Source organism: Epinephelus fuscoguttatus, linkage group LG16 (genome assembly GCF_011397635.1).
Source record: "Epinephelus fuscoguttatus linkage group LG16, E.fuscoguttatus.final_Chr_v1".
Classification (NCBI taxonomy): Eukaryota; Metazoa; Chordata; class Actinopteri; order Perciformes; family Serranidae; genus Epinephelus; species Epinephelus fuscoguttatus.
In genome coordinates, this window is record NC_064767.1 from 12,356,563 (window position 1) to 12,371,025 (window position 14,463).

At 39.7% G+C, this 14,463-nt stretch overlaps 1 long non-coding RNA gene across 3 annotated transcripts in view; it reads right to left on the minus strand.

The window, feature by feature from the left end:
• LOC125904065 (uncharacterized) overlaps window positions 1–14,463 on the minus strand; it is an 80,128-nt gene that overhangs the window by 35,032 nt on the left and 30,633 nt on the right. For 2 of the 3 annotated variants that reach the window (XR_007451379.1, XR_007451378.1), the window contains exon 3: window positions 940–1,094. The exons of the other annotated variant lie outside the window; for it this stretch is intronic. This is a non-coding gene — a long non-coding RNA (uncharacterized LOC125904065). The remainder of the gene's footprint in view (window positions 1–939; window positions 1,095–14,463) is intronic. 3 annotated transcript variants of the gene reach the window in all.

Sequence of the window (14,463 nt, forward strand, 5' to 3'; positions counted from 1 at the left end):
AAAAGAAAAGATGAATCGTTGCTGTATCTTTTCAACACCCAGTTAGCCACTGTATCAACAACTCAATGATATAATACTGTAACACTGAACACTTGAGGCCTTTGTTCTGGTTCATCTTTCATGTCTCCACTCGAGGCCCGGCTCCTACCCTCATGGATTCCTCCTCCTGCCTGTTGCAGTTTTTCTCCCTCCCTGAACTGGAGAAGAGGAGCGCCAACACTGCTGCACCAAAGGTTAAAGGCAGGATTGTAAAGCGGGTGAAATGTGAGATGGAGTTTTTTTAAAGGCGTATTGTCGTTACGCTTCACTGATCAGACTAACTTTGCTAATGGTCTATTTGGCCTCTTGCCAACACTTTCTCTCCTCAGCCGTTTCCCACTTTTCCAAAATTTCTTTTAGTTTAGTCACTCTGCGTTTCGAGGCGTTTGGCTTGACCTCTGCTGCTTTTTTTCTTCGCCCCTCTCTTTGTTTGTCTTTCTCTTGATTTGACTTTCTCTACCCGCCTGTCTAGTGTTGTTCTTCAGCATTACATTGCATTAAGTTTGACCTTTGCCTCCTGTTTTCTCCCCTCTGTCAGCTTTCTTTCCTCTTCTGTCTCTGTCCATCTCCCCTTCGCTTCCTTTGCCTAATTGGTGTCTGTTCATCTGTCTGACCAGAAGTGGAGGAGGTTAACTCTTCATGGATTAGGGACCCCTGCGGTTCAGTGAAGACATGAAAGACTGAGGCAGAGATACAGCGATAGCCGAGAGCCGTGATATTTACCTTTGAGAGATTCATTAGGAAGCACAGGTGTATGTGTGAGCAATGTATATTTCACTAAAATAGAACAAAGAACAGAATCCTGTGTTGACATATTAAGTTGTCTCACTCTGTAATCTGAGTTCAGGCGATTTTCAGAGACAAACATGTTGGTTCAAAGCTTTCATGAGTGAATCTGACCTGTGAGCTGAAAGCCTTGCCGTCCAGTGATCATGATCTCTCCGTCGGGGGTTCGTTGAGGGCGGGGCGGCGGTCACGCATGGTCAAACCTCTATACTGGCCTTCCTCCTGCTCTGTCAGTGGGATCGCTGGGCCGTTTCGTTGATGGTTCGCCCCTGTTTTCGCCAGAAAGTTATCCGCATCTAAGAGTCATTCTAAAATAAGACATCGACTGTTGCATGTGCTCGTTGTCAGACGGTCAAGCTGCAAACTAAATCAAACACTTTATATTTGAAGTCTGGGTTCAGGTTTTTGGTTGTGACAATGTAAGAACAACTTATTAACTTTTATTTAACCAGGAAGTCCCACTGAGATTGAAAATCTCTTTTATAAGAGAGACCTGGCCGAGGTAGAACCCAATCAAAAACATTGAAATTCAACTAATACAACATATAATACAAAAATCCACAATAAAACAACAACTATTCAAACACAGTGGTCTCTCAAGAAAAATAATTGTTTTCTGTAGTTTGATTTTGTAAGTTAGTGACTGGACAAAAAACTTTTGTTTTTACTCCCATTTTTCACAGGTTAACGTTAAAGATCTAAGACCTTTTTTTGTGCACACAAAAGACTTAGTTCTTTCAGATTTTGCTCACAAATTTGTAAAATCTGTGTTAGTGACCGCTCATTTTCCAAATAATCCATCCACCTGACAGATGAGACATATGAAGATGCTGAATAAACATTCATTGTTTGCTTGCAAGCCTATACCATAACCCCACCGCCACCATGGGGCATTCTGTTCACAGCATTGGCAACACCATACACGATGTCTATCATCTGCTCGGTACAATATAAACTGGGATTCATCTGTGTGGAGAAAATTTCTCCAAAATGCCAAACACCATTGATGTTGAACAGCTGTATGAGAATACGTAGGTATGTCACAACTGTCAGGGGATAAATTATTTTGGAAAAGGAGAAGTGGTCGCTCACACACTAACAATTTTGGGATCAAAATTATTTTTCTTCTGTGTGTTAAAAAGTCTTTGATCTTTAACTTAAACCGGTGAAAAGTGGGAGCAAAAACAAGTGTTGCAGAGCGCTGTAAAGCTTGTATGCATGCTGTAGCAATATTAATGTAGAAGTAAATAGGACTTTTGAGCAGAAGTGCTGTAACAGAAATGAGTTTCATATTTCAAAAGTTGCCACCCCCACAGGCAAACACAGTCGTTATGTGAAAATCAACAGCAGAAATTGATTCAGCAAGAAAATAACATCAAACATTTGGAGCACGATGCAGTTTGTAAATATCACTTTTAATAATTTAATAAGAAAACTCTTTCTTTAAGCTTCTAAGTTTATTTTTTAAGGGTTTACAGTTAACTAGAGGGAGCCTCTAATAATAATAGATATTATATACTCTGATACACAATAAACTAATACAACTACACACACACACACACACACACACACACACACACACACAGGCGCAGCTGATGTCAGCGGGTCTGTAGGTGGTTTGGCCTGCATCCTGCTTCCACTCGTCTTCCTCATTTCCATAAAAGTGACTTCACCTCTGGCTGTGTGTTGATGGTCTGTTAAGAAGAGATGAATTTCTGCCGCACTGTTTCCAAACGTTGGTTGACAACACGCACATGACGCTCCGCTTCCAGGAAAAAACCACGAGGAGCGTTTAACGCTTTCCAAATAGAAGCAGACTGAGAGAAGGTCTGATGTGTCGAGTCGCCCTGACGTTAACAGATGTTTTCTTTTGATTTGAGACTCTGATGAAGCGGATAATGTCTTCTCTACTTATTTCAGTCTCAAAAATTTGGAGTTGTATGTACAGTTGCTTGTCATATCTCAAGGTCACATATGACTTGTATTATAAGTACAAACTTGAACTTGAAACTAGTTATAATAGCTAATAGTTCCCTCACTGTGATTCTGTTTCAAAATCCAAACTAAAATACCAAACCTCTCCCTGTGACTCCTTCCATGTCATTTGCGACAAATTAAAAATCTCTTTGATGAAGCAGAAGACAATTTCATCCAGATGATGAGAAGCATCTTTGAGAATTCTGTTAATACTTTTTTCATATACCTGCAGTAATGTTGCAGGATAAAACTCATACGTTTATTCTTTGTTGATTATTTATGACACTCACTGACATGCATCACAGAGACCTTCTGTACATCAGCCACTAACCAGCTTACAGCTGTGTGATGAGTTTGTGAGGCTGTAAATTGGTTTATATTAAGTATGTATGTAATATATGAAATTGAAATGATTTGATGAGAGACTGGAGCAGATTAAGAGGATAGATCGACAGGCTATACAAGCTAGTGTCAACACAACAAATTGTATTTTTTCTAATATATATAGTTATACGCCACACTGGGACTTTCACAAAAATAATACTACATGCTTACATTTCATTTCCCAGCTTCATATCAAGAGGGTTTACATCAACACGGGCAAGTCCACGAGAAGACAAAGACAGGAGGTTTAACAGATTAGAAAACAAACAACAACTTTAAATTTCTATTTTCAAAATGTTATGATTATGATTAAAATGTCCCAGCACATCACTTTTACATTTCTGGTTGCGTAGTGTTAAAGCAAATAAGGTTCAATGTGTTAAATAGTGAGCTTTAAGGCCCAGACAAACTAAATCAACATCAAAGAACTAGTGGTGAGAAAGGACGACCGTTGCATCACCTCACGTTGCCTGTGTCTCTGCCAAAAAGTTGCATTTGAATACACCGCAAAGACTACAACAACCAACTAGCTTGTATGTTCGGCGTCTGCGTGAGAGGAAACAACCCTCCATACCAGCAGGAAGCCTATATTCGTCATTCAGAAAGGGAAACCGGAAGACAGGATGGATTCAAGACGCTAGTTAGCACATCAAGAACACAATCCAAAGTTGAAAGAACAAATTGTATTTACCATACACTAGCAAACAGTAACACAATTATGAACTCTTTCTGCTAAAGAGTTCAATGGCTGAAAAAAAACTTACCTAAGAGAACGTGTGTTTTTTGATGTCACACCTCTTGACATTAGTCATTTGTTTACTTTCCTCATTTCAGTTTTGTTTCTCGTGCACTGAGCTAAATTGACAATCAGAGTGATTTCAAACAAAGCTCTGGTGCGAATTCTGCCAAAAAGCCACCAACAACAGAAAGCTAACGTAGAGGACTGCATTGGGATTGGGATCATGCTTGTACTGCAGGAACTAGGGCTGTGCAATTAATCGAATTTTGATTGTGATTTCAATTTTGGCTCCAGACAATCTCAAAATTAATATAATCATGGAAAAACGATTATTTTCTATGTCTTATTGTTTTATATCTATTACTTGTTTTCAAGAGATTGAGCGCACTATTATAGTTGATGTTATATATCTTTTTTTACTACTACATTAGAACATATTTTTTATGTATTTTTATTTTAAGGAGACCTCAAAACATTTGATGGGAAAGTGTTTTTTAAAAAAAAAGAAATGTTCAATAAATGCATTCAAGACATAATCGTATAAATAATCGTGATTTCAATATTGGCCAAAATAATCATGATTATGATTTTTTCCATAATTGAGCAGCCCTAGCAGGAACCAACACAAATCTCGCAGGAACAGGCGGTTGAATCTTTGCTGCAAGTGGGAGCAGGTGGTTAAAAAAAGTGCATATGGATATGGATATGATTTAACATGAAGGATAGAGACATCAACACGTTAAGTGGAAAAGCAGGACATTACAATACAAACGCAAAAAAAAGGCAAGTCGGGCATATGGAGGAATTCTTATGGAGGTCGACTAGAAAAATTCTAAGTTGTGGCAACCCTACTTACCTGCCACGTTTTTCCTCGATTGAACAAATAGACACTGTAAATGTGTGATAATGTCTCATTAAAATTGCTAAATTGAATTAAAATTCAAAGTGTTATTGAAGTCATTTACAGTTACTTACAAAATTGAAGACTGATTTTGAAGGTGTTGACTTTTTCTAAGTTGTTTTAATCTACATGAATCTAATATCAGTAGAAACCTGAACCTGTCATTCTGTTATCATGCTTTACTCTCTACCTCCTGCTCTTTGCTGCTGCAGCGTCCCATTTGCACTTCCGGATCAATCAGGTTCATCTCGTCCCCACTGTGTCTCTGAAACCAGTCGAGAACATTGTGTCCTCTGGTCTGTTCTCTACTTTATCCGCTGTTCTCAGTTGCCTCTTTAGTTTCTATCTGATTGAAAACACATCAGAGAGGCTTTAAGCTGTTAACCCTGTGGACCTACATGTACCGTACATACATCGCTGACATATGATCTGTCTCACAACTGCTTCGCTCAGCAGTAATCCAGACCAGGGCGGCGCTCGCCACTCGACCAGCTGCTGTCCAGGGAAACCTCTTAAGTTCAAATTCGGGTGATTCCAGTGATGGAAATAAAGGATTATGTGTTTCATCTGCTGCTCAGAAATCTCTGTGAACTCTTTTGAAAACATTTACATGTTTAAGGAAAAATAAGTGTACACAGGCTGCTGCAGCCATCCTGGAGATGCAGGGTTTTTCCACTGCACCTTGTTCTGGGTCTCAGTGTACGATAACGCCTGACCTCCTGGGTGCAAATCCCACAGAGACACACATCTGGATCACACACAGTACGCTCTGTACACACAAACAGGCAACACAGTACATGTGCTCACAGCCAAGTCTGTTCTCTGTTGGTTCGGGTGCATTCCCTCAGGGAGGATCTAATGACTCCCTAAAATCTACTGATGTGCACAGCAGCGGTTAACTACATTTTATTACAGACTTTTTTCACAAAATGGACCTGGTAAAAATAATTTGGCACAGTGTCATTTCTATGATGGAGGCACACAGGATGGCACAAATCTGAAGCTGTTTGCCCTGCAAATCCCCAAACCTCATTTATTTATTTATTCATTCATTTTTTTAAAATCCCAACAGCTCTTGTTGCCCCCAAATTCCCAAATTTGCTTTAGTGCCTGAAAACTTTATGTATTGTTAAAGAAGCTAAACAAGTTGTTCACCAAGTCAAATTTAAGACTTTGTTGTGGGGATGACGTTGTGTTTAATTCAACCAAACCAGAGTCTGTAATTGTTGAAAAAGTGAGGCTTACTGTGACAGTTTTAGTGAGTTTTATTTTGTTTTGTTGAGTTTGAATGACGTGTGTTTCATAATGAGCCAACAAGGAAATTAAGCAGTGGTGTAATGGAACAAAGTAAAATTACTTTATTACAATACCTCAGTATACTTTACACTACTTTTTTGGGAGTATCTGTACTTGAGTTTTTATATTTCTGACAATCTTCACTTTTACTCCAATGCATTCCCTAAAATATAAAATATATTACTAATAATAACAATATAAAATAAAAATATATTGACTTTTACTCCAATACATTTCTATGTATTATCTTATTAGATAAAACAGATGTTAACAAAGTTTTGTTTGGGGACACTCTACAATGAGACCGACCATGATGCAGGCAGAAAATGGCGTCTCACAGCAGAGAGGGAGAGCAATGATTGAAGGAGATAAAGATTTGTGACAGGTAACTGTGACTGCTCCACTGCTGTGTGTCGGCCTTGGATAGTCTAAGGTTTTCTTTATATCCTTTAAGTTGTGAAGAAGACCTTGTTTTCCTTTAAGTGTAATGTCGCTCCATTTTTAAAGTGGTGTTCATGTTAAGAAGCAATTAACTTCATAATCTTCAGAGTTCTGACCGCTTGGTTTTTTGTTTACTTGTACTTTTACTTTCAATACTTAATAATATTTCATATAATAAAATTACTTTTGATACTTAAGTACAGTAAATATCAGATACTTTAAAGCTCAGTTCAGACCAAAGATTTGCGACAAGACGAGTTGAGACAAGCAACTACTTGCAATGTGCTGTTCTAAAAACCTGCCGGTTCACACCAATGCAACTGGGTGAGACGGTGTATCATCTCTATGCAACAACTCTCTTAATTCTGTTCTGTTTTCCAGCTTTTCAGGCTTATTTTGTGGCTGAATATAATTTGTAGCTTCTTAAGATATGAATGAGGATAGTGTGACATACTGAAGCACATACAGGGAGCAGCAGTGTCGTCCAACACCGGCTGCTCCCTGCCGTCTGCGGTCGTTGTGACTTGACCAGCAGACTTCACTACAAGGTGATTGGCTGTAGAAACAGGTGATGATATTTATGATCTAAAACCAGCCTGTGGTGATTTGACCAGTTGAGTTGTAGGTGACACCATCAGCCAGCTTGAATCGAGCTCAGACGGCCAGTTCGCACCACTGCAACTTTTCTCTGCAACGTTCTAAAATGGTTTAGTCTTGCTGCGAATCTTTGGTCTGAACTGGACGTAAGACTTTCACTTAAGTAATATTGTAACAGGTGATTTTTAACATCTGCTTAAGTCATTTTTGGTAAGATACCAGTACTTTTGTTCATGGCTTTCAGGTTCGTCCACCACTGCAATTAAGCAAGTTTTCCTTCTGTGAAACTGAGAAACTTGATTTCAGGTGTATTTTTCTGTTTACAAGGGAAAATAGATAGAAGAATATTTCCTTTCTCAACATTTTGTGAATTCATTTTGTCTGTTAGACTAAGAAAATCCAGAAGAGCTTGTGAACAGAAGAAAACTTGCTGCTTAAAGATGTTTTTGAGAATATTTTGGCAGTCTCTGGTTGTTAGGCTGACGGTGGCTGGCTGGAAAACTTTAACGTATCGCCCGACCCTTTTCGTGATCTCAGAGACAACAACTGACAAAACAGTCTCATCTCAAGATCCATCTAATAGCTCTTCTGGAGCTTTCCACCATATTTCATAATCGTCATCAGCTTTGTTATGACTGATATAACTATTTGTTCTCTTCCTCAGCTCAGAAATACTACGTTGTTGAAACTTTATCATGGTGGCTGAGAGTCCGTCCAAACCATCTTCTAAACATTTTGTCATGAGAAGACAAATTTTCTCCTTTAATATCATTAAATATTTACTTCATGTTGACGGGAACAAAACATGAGAAATAATTGTCTCTTTGTAGCTCTGTATTATAAGACATGGATATTAAATTGGTAATACTGCTGTTTGGTTTCCTTGGCAGGACGGAGGCATTATTTTACCGTCTCTGTTGCAGTAGCGTTCAGTACAGAGCATTAATATCACCATCTGTCCCGCAGGGATTAACTGTGGTCTACTGATCAGGATTTTACAGTCTGTTTTCAATAAACATATTCAAACATTTTCAAACAGTGCACCTCCAGCTCTTGGTTTATAATGCGTCCAGTGAAATGCAACCTAATGCGTCTGCGGGCCGAACCGACCGCTGAATGTCGGTGAGTTTCTCGGGTGTAATTACAGTCGTGTTTCCAGAACGATCGTCTCCGGTTTCAAAGTGCTGCAGGAAGCAAAAGCAGCAACTAATCATCTGTAATACAGGAAAGAGCGGCGCTGCAGATTAAAGGCTGCTCATGATGCATAAGGCCAACATTTTTACATATGTTTATACATGTCATCACTGTCAGTGGAAACCTTGTAACTCCACATCAGGGTTTTTTTCTGTCTCAGGAAAGATTTACAAGCCTGAGAATTTGTTGCTGGAATAAATTAAGTGCGTTTTATCTCACTTTAAAATGTCATTTTGGAGATACAAGAGTTTTAACGCAGGCTGAGAATTCATCTGATGATTGCAGCATATGGAAGCAAAACAATGGCTGATTATTAAAAGATACACACACAGCACACACACACATTCTCACTCCCAACTTGTCAAATACAGAAGCTTGGTCAGTGGCTGTCGGCATCAAAATATTATGTAGTAAGTACTCTCCTGCCTCAACTTTGGATGTTCAGGGATACATGGATTGTGTCTAGGGCTGCCCCCTAACAGTCGACCAAACATTAGTCGACCAGAAATGTCATTAGTCTGCAAGATTTCATTAGTCACTTAAGCCCTATTCGCATGGGATTAGTATTACCTGGGGACATCTGGTAATTTGTAAATTACCCCCCCACATCTGTGTTTCTTGTGGTGCATTTGCACGAGATAAGCGAAGTCTGTATTTTACTGGAATTTACTGACATTACGGCCCGGATATGATGTCAAAGCTGTGCATATCATAACATCCGCTGCTGAGTTGTCAACCGCCAATAAAATCTGAAGAAGAAGAAGACATCCGCTGCTGCTGCATGCTGCTGAGTCACATCCATGTAACAATGCTATTGTTAGGGTCTCGTTAGGTTTAGGCACAAAAACCACTTGGTTAGGTTTATGGAAAGCTTATGGTTTGTGTTAAAATGATCACATTTAACGTGGTATGTGTTAGTCGTCATCGCAACAGTAAATAAAATGTCAAAGCAGCAACGGGACTTCGGAACAGTGGGCAGTTGTTGTCGGGATAACGGGCTGTCAGGGCGTTTGTATTAAGCCTGTTGAAAGATAGAAAAATGTTCCTTACCACATGCTGCTGCGTATGTCATCCATCTCAATATCTTCCGAAATTTCACTCTTCTGATGGATCTGAGCTTGCTGTTTCTGCGAACGGGTCTCCATACTGTGAACCGAGATGATGAGGCTCCTGCATTTGCACCTAAAATGCTGTCAAAACTGTTACTCATAATTTCCACCGCGGCCTCCATAATTCAACTGGGAAAGAGGTAGAAAAAAGGCGCACAATAAAAACAACAATAACTAAAACCAGAGGTCTCCAGCTAATACTAATTCCGTTCGAATAGGGCTTGAGTCACAGAAAAATCAAAAATAAAACCAAAAACAACAAACATGAAACTCTATATGGAGCTGCACCTTGTCAAAATAAATCAAAACCTATAGGACTGGACCATGACGGCATGTTTACAGTCCCTAATTTCCAGGGCTGGTACCTGCGGTTATTCCACAGGCTAGTTAATAACATGTCGGGCAGGAAATCCAAAGTGTGGGATCATTTTGAGAAGGTGAAGGACGAACCCAAGGTGATATGTAAACTCATCATCGTTGGTCGACTACAAACATAACGTATCATCTGAAACATGGAAGTAGCTACATGCCCATTAGCCCACAGCGTCATTAACAGGCGGCTCGCTCAGTGTGTGACGTGCACTTGTAGATAAAATATAGGCCTATATTAATGAAGATTCATTAGTACGGTTTGTATTTCTCTGTAATGTAGCACAGTGTTAACAATGTTACTGACACTATTCTTTCTCACACCTTCAACTCAAACCACCAAAATATATCATTTAATCATTACATTAATATTGTTAACATGCGGGCGACTAGTTGACTAGCGGCCCTAAATGATGACTATTGGTTGACTAGGAAAATTTTTAAAGTTCAGTTTTCACAGGAAATGTACAGTGTTCGCTAATTAAATATAGAATAGAATATAGATTAAAAAAATATATTTTTAGGTTAACTTCCTTTGGTTCAGGCAGCAAAAGCATGTGGTTAAGTCTTTCTAATTTTTTCCCCATTATAGTTCTTTTGGGGGAGTTTTTGCTGATATGAATCAAGGGTCTAAAGACAGAGGGTGTCGTATGCTGTTCAGATCATAAAGCCCCTTGAGTTAAAGTTGCGATTTGTGATATTGGGCAGATAAATAAAACTAAATTAAATTGATTTGACTTGACTGCTGTGCCTGAACAGAGGACTAAAGTTGCTGCTGCTCTGCTAAATTTCACCATGTGGGTAGTGTACGTAGAAATTCAGTCCAGAGAAGCTGAAAAGCAGCAGGAGCACAAACTGCCCTCACCAGGCTGAGTAACCTGAGAATTTACAGGACAAAACATAGTTCTGCACAGAGGGGGAAAAAAGGTCCTGTGCAGGTTTCTCTTCACCACTGGCAAAACAAAAGTTTGGGGACAAGGCTTTGCAGTAGCCATCAATACTTTGCTTCCATTTATTTCAAATTATAAAAATAAAACACGTCACTTTCTGTTGATCAAGATGCAGCAAACAGACACAAACATGACAGGATGTGATCTAAAGCTGCTGAACAAGAAGTTTAGCTGACGATCAAATCCTGTGTGTGTGCTGCAGATTGATTTGTCCATTTATCGAACACAGGCAGTGTTTTACAGTCTGCCCGGCAACTGACAAGTCATCAGTGGAAGAGGGAGCGTTCACTGATAATCAGGCATCTGGAAACCATGACAATCAGAGAGCAGGAAGAGCTCAATCAATGAGACGGGACACACACACACACACACACATTATAACTGTACATCTGCACATAGAAAATATATTAATATGCATGAAGTACAGCAGACACAGAAGCACAGACATAAAGAAAATCTGTTCTATGTGACACACTAAGTATATTCACTTCGTACTGCAGATACACACAGTATGAAGAGATGTGGGTATTTGTACGCTCACACACAGACAGTATGGAAACAGTGAAGTAATATCCTGTCTGCCTTCCAATCAGAGCTCCTCATACTTCAGTCCTGATGGTTAATAATAATTATAATGAGCCAGCAGATCAGTTTCACAGACCAGGTCACATGATCACACACTCAAATCACTTCAACCAGTTACAGTAAAAAAAAAAAAAAAAAAAAAATAACACCGGAAACATGACGGCACGTTTATCATAAAACCTACAGCTGTCAGAGTCTGAGTCAGTTTCAGAAAATACTGGACACAATCACTACAAACAGACTTGGTATTTATCCCAAAGTGAGATCATATCACATCACCATAAATGATTTTTGTACTGATCTGTGTCCCACATGCAGCTAAAATTAGATCAAACTTTATTGATCTGAGGGGAAAAGAGGTCTGAGGTTCAAACAGGGACAGAGTTGGTGTAAATAATACACAGTCAAAACTTTGTTATTTCTACTGAAAACTGAGGGGGTATATGTAAAAATCAAACTTAAATTGCATCAACTTAAACATAAGTTAAATTCTCAGTAGGCACAATGATAAACTGAGATAATATAAAAAGGCTAAATCAGGGAGCTAGACCCTGATCTGAGCACATTTAACCCCAAAATTCAGTTTGTTTGATTAATGTGAACACTGTGTACTGTACCAAGGCATGCGACACCTGCTTGAAAAGGTGGTCTCAAGTATGGTTCATGTGTGCTTCAGTATCTTTCTCATCAGGTGTGAACACTAACTGTACCAAAACATGGACGTGGACTGTTATTTTAAGTGAGTAGAGCTATCAATGCTGCTGTCTCCTCCGAAATCTGCATGTGCATGCAGCAAACGCTGATCTCATCCTCTGAACTGCACAGCCATGGATGATAAAGTAAGAAGGCAGGCAAGAGAGTCACCCTAGACATTGTCTCCAAAAAAATAAACAAGAGTAGGCATAAAGCAAAGGTTGGCTCCACCGTAGGCTTATGATCTTACAATTGGCGCTCTTTTCTACACTGTAGTTACAAGAAAAACAAATGTCACGTAGATGATGACACAAGTGTACTCGAGTATGAAACAACTTTACTAATGTGAAAGCTGAGCAGCAGGAGAGTGGAGAGGGAGGCCAGTCATGCTTGAGCCAGTGCAAAGAGCCTGTTCTTGTACCCAGGTCATCAAATACAAATGCTTTGTCAGGCCCCTCTGCGTGTGATATTGACGCCAAAGGCACACTTTAGTGCCTTTCTGAGACGCACCAGACTTTCAACTAACTCCAATATAAACCCATCCGCAACAACACAGAGTGGGAGGCAGGGAGATGAGGTGGAAGGGTCAAACAAACCTGGACTTTCACCAACTTTCACCCCAGAGACTGCAGTTTGTGTCCGATATAAAACCATAAGTCAATGTTGTTTTAATGTAACATGGCAGAATATACATATGGCTGTCGCGCACTGTCACTATTATGTTACATAACAAACACGCTTTCTTTTACCCCAAACCTAACCTGGTAGTTTTGTTGCCTCAACCTAACCGTGATCGTTTCACAACATTAACCATGTGTTACACGAGCCCTGTGCATTGCAATGAGATGCCTAGGGGCATGACAAAGCATCAGTATTTGACAACCTGGTATGAATTAATTGTACCTAATATAAAAATGCCTTCAATAGTATTTTGGTTAAAAAAAGAAAGGCATGAAAAGGCCAAACCAATGTATCTAAGAACAAATATTGTGTGTGCATAAAAGTCTGATGTATCTTCCTCCTCTGAGCCACAGAGCTCCATTTTGTTCAAAAACTATAACACACCAATGAACCAAGCTGTTGCACTGGGTGACATGTTCCTTCATCACCATGAACAAACACTCTGTAGTTTATTTTGACTCAATCTCACTCGGACCATCCTGCTACAGACAAGGACGAAGACTTTACTGATGATATAAAGCCCTAAACCTCACCAGCCTTTTCCTTTAATTTCTGCCAATATATTTTCTTTATCATGGAGACTGTTGTCAGCACAAAGATGTGGATAATTACAGCTGTATTACTGCACGTACTACAGTAAATACTGTGTAGTTCTAACTACGATGCTACAACAACTATCATCTCTACTGCCAATACAACCAACAGTTGCAATACGTGCTATTATAACTGCAACTACTGCGGCAACTTCTGCAACGCTACTACTGCCACTTCTTAAACTGCTACAACTACCGTTTCTTCGAACCCGGTCTCACTCCAATGTTGTTGAATATTCAGCGCTCGACAGTGCGAGCATTTCACTCGCATTTGCGACTAAAAATAGATGTGTGCGAACTGTAAAAAATATTTAGGGGCACATGTGCGCATAAAAAAATCAGCCGAAGCAGCCTATATTTTTGTCAATAAAAAAATATGATAATGTAACCACAAATGTTGGAGGAACTCCAGCCGCCTTCCCTCTTCCCTCTTCCCCGTGTGACATGGTTATGGGCGGTTTTCGAAGCCACTGTCGGCACAATGAATATAAGTCATTGTGCCGAAGTGTGGTGAAGGAGACGAACCGGGTTAAGCGGCGGACCTCCGGGGAAGTCCTGTCCCCTCTCCCCGCAGTTTGGGACCGTTTTCCACGGACAGGCCGTCGGCTGGGTGGAAATAAGTCAAAGTGTGGTGGAGAAGGGGGACCGGGAAAAGCGGCAGACCTCCGGGGAAGCCTGCTCCGTTCTCCCCGCAGTTAGGGACCATTCGCCACGGTTCTGCTGCTGGGCACGGTGGAAATAAGTCCTGCAGAGTTTCAGAGGACCTGGAGAATTTTTTAGGATAGTAATAACATTATATAAGATAATCATATTGCAAAGATAATATATATAAGATAATAACATTAAAGACAAAATTAAATTGCAATACTTTTTCAAAACTTGATGATTTTACCGTTCTGTACATTTTTTTATACAAATTTATTAAATAATTTTGCTTGTAAATGTCTATTTGCATCACGTTTATTACGGAAAACACATTATTTGTTCTAAAGTTCTCTATGCGCTCCTTACTTTTTCAACTGAGGAGCACATGTGCTCCTTGGGAAAAAAGTTAGCGTCAAGCCCTGATATTGGCGCTTGGTCAGTGACTTCTGATGTCAGACACCAATGAAAAAAGCCACCTTTCATG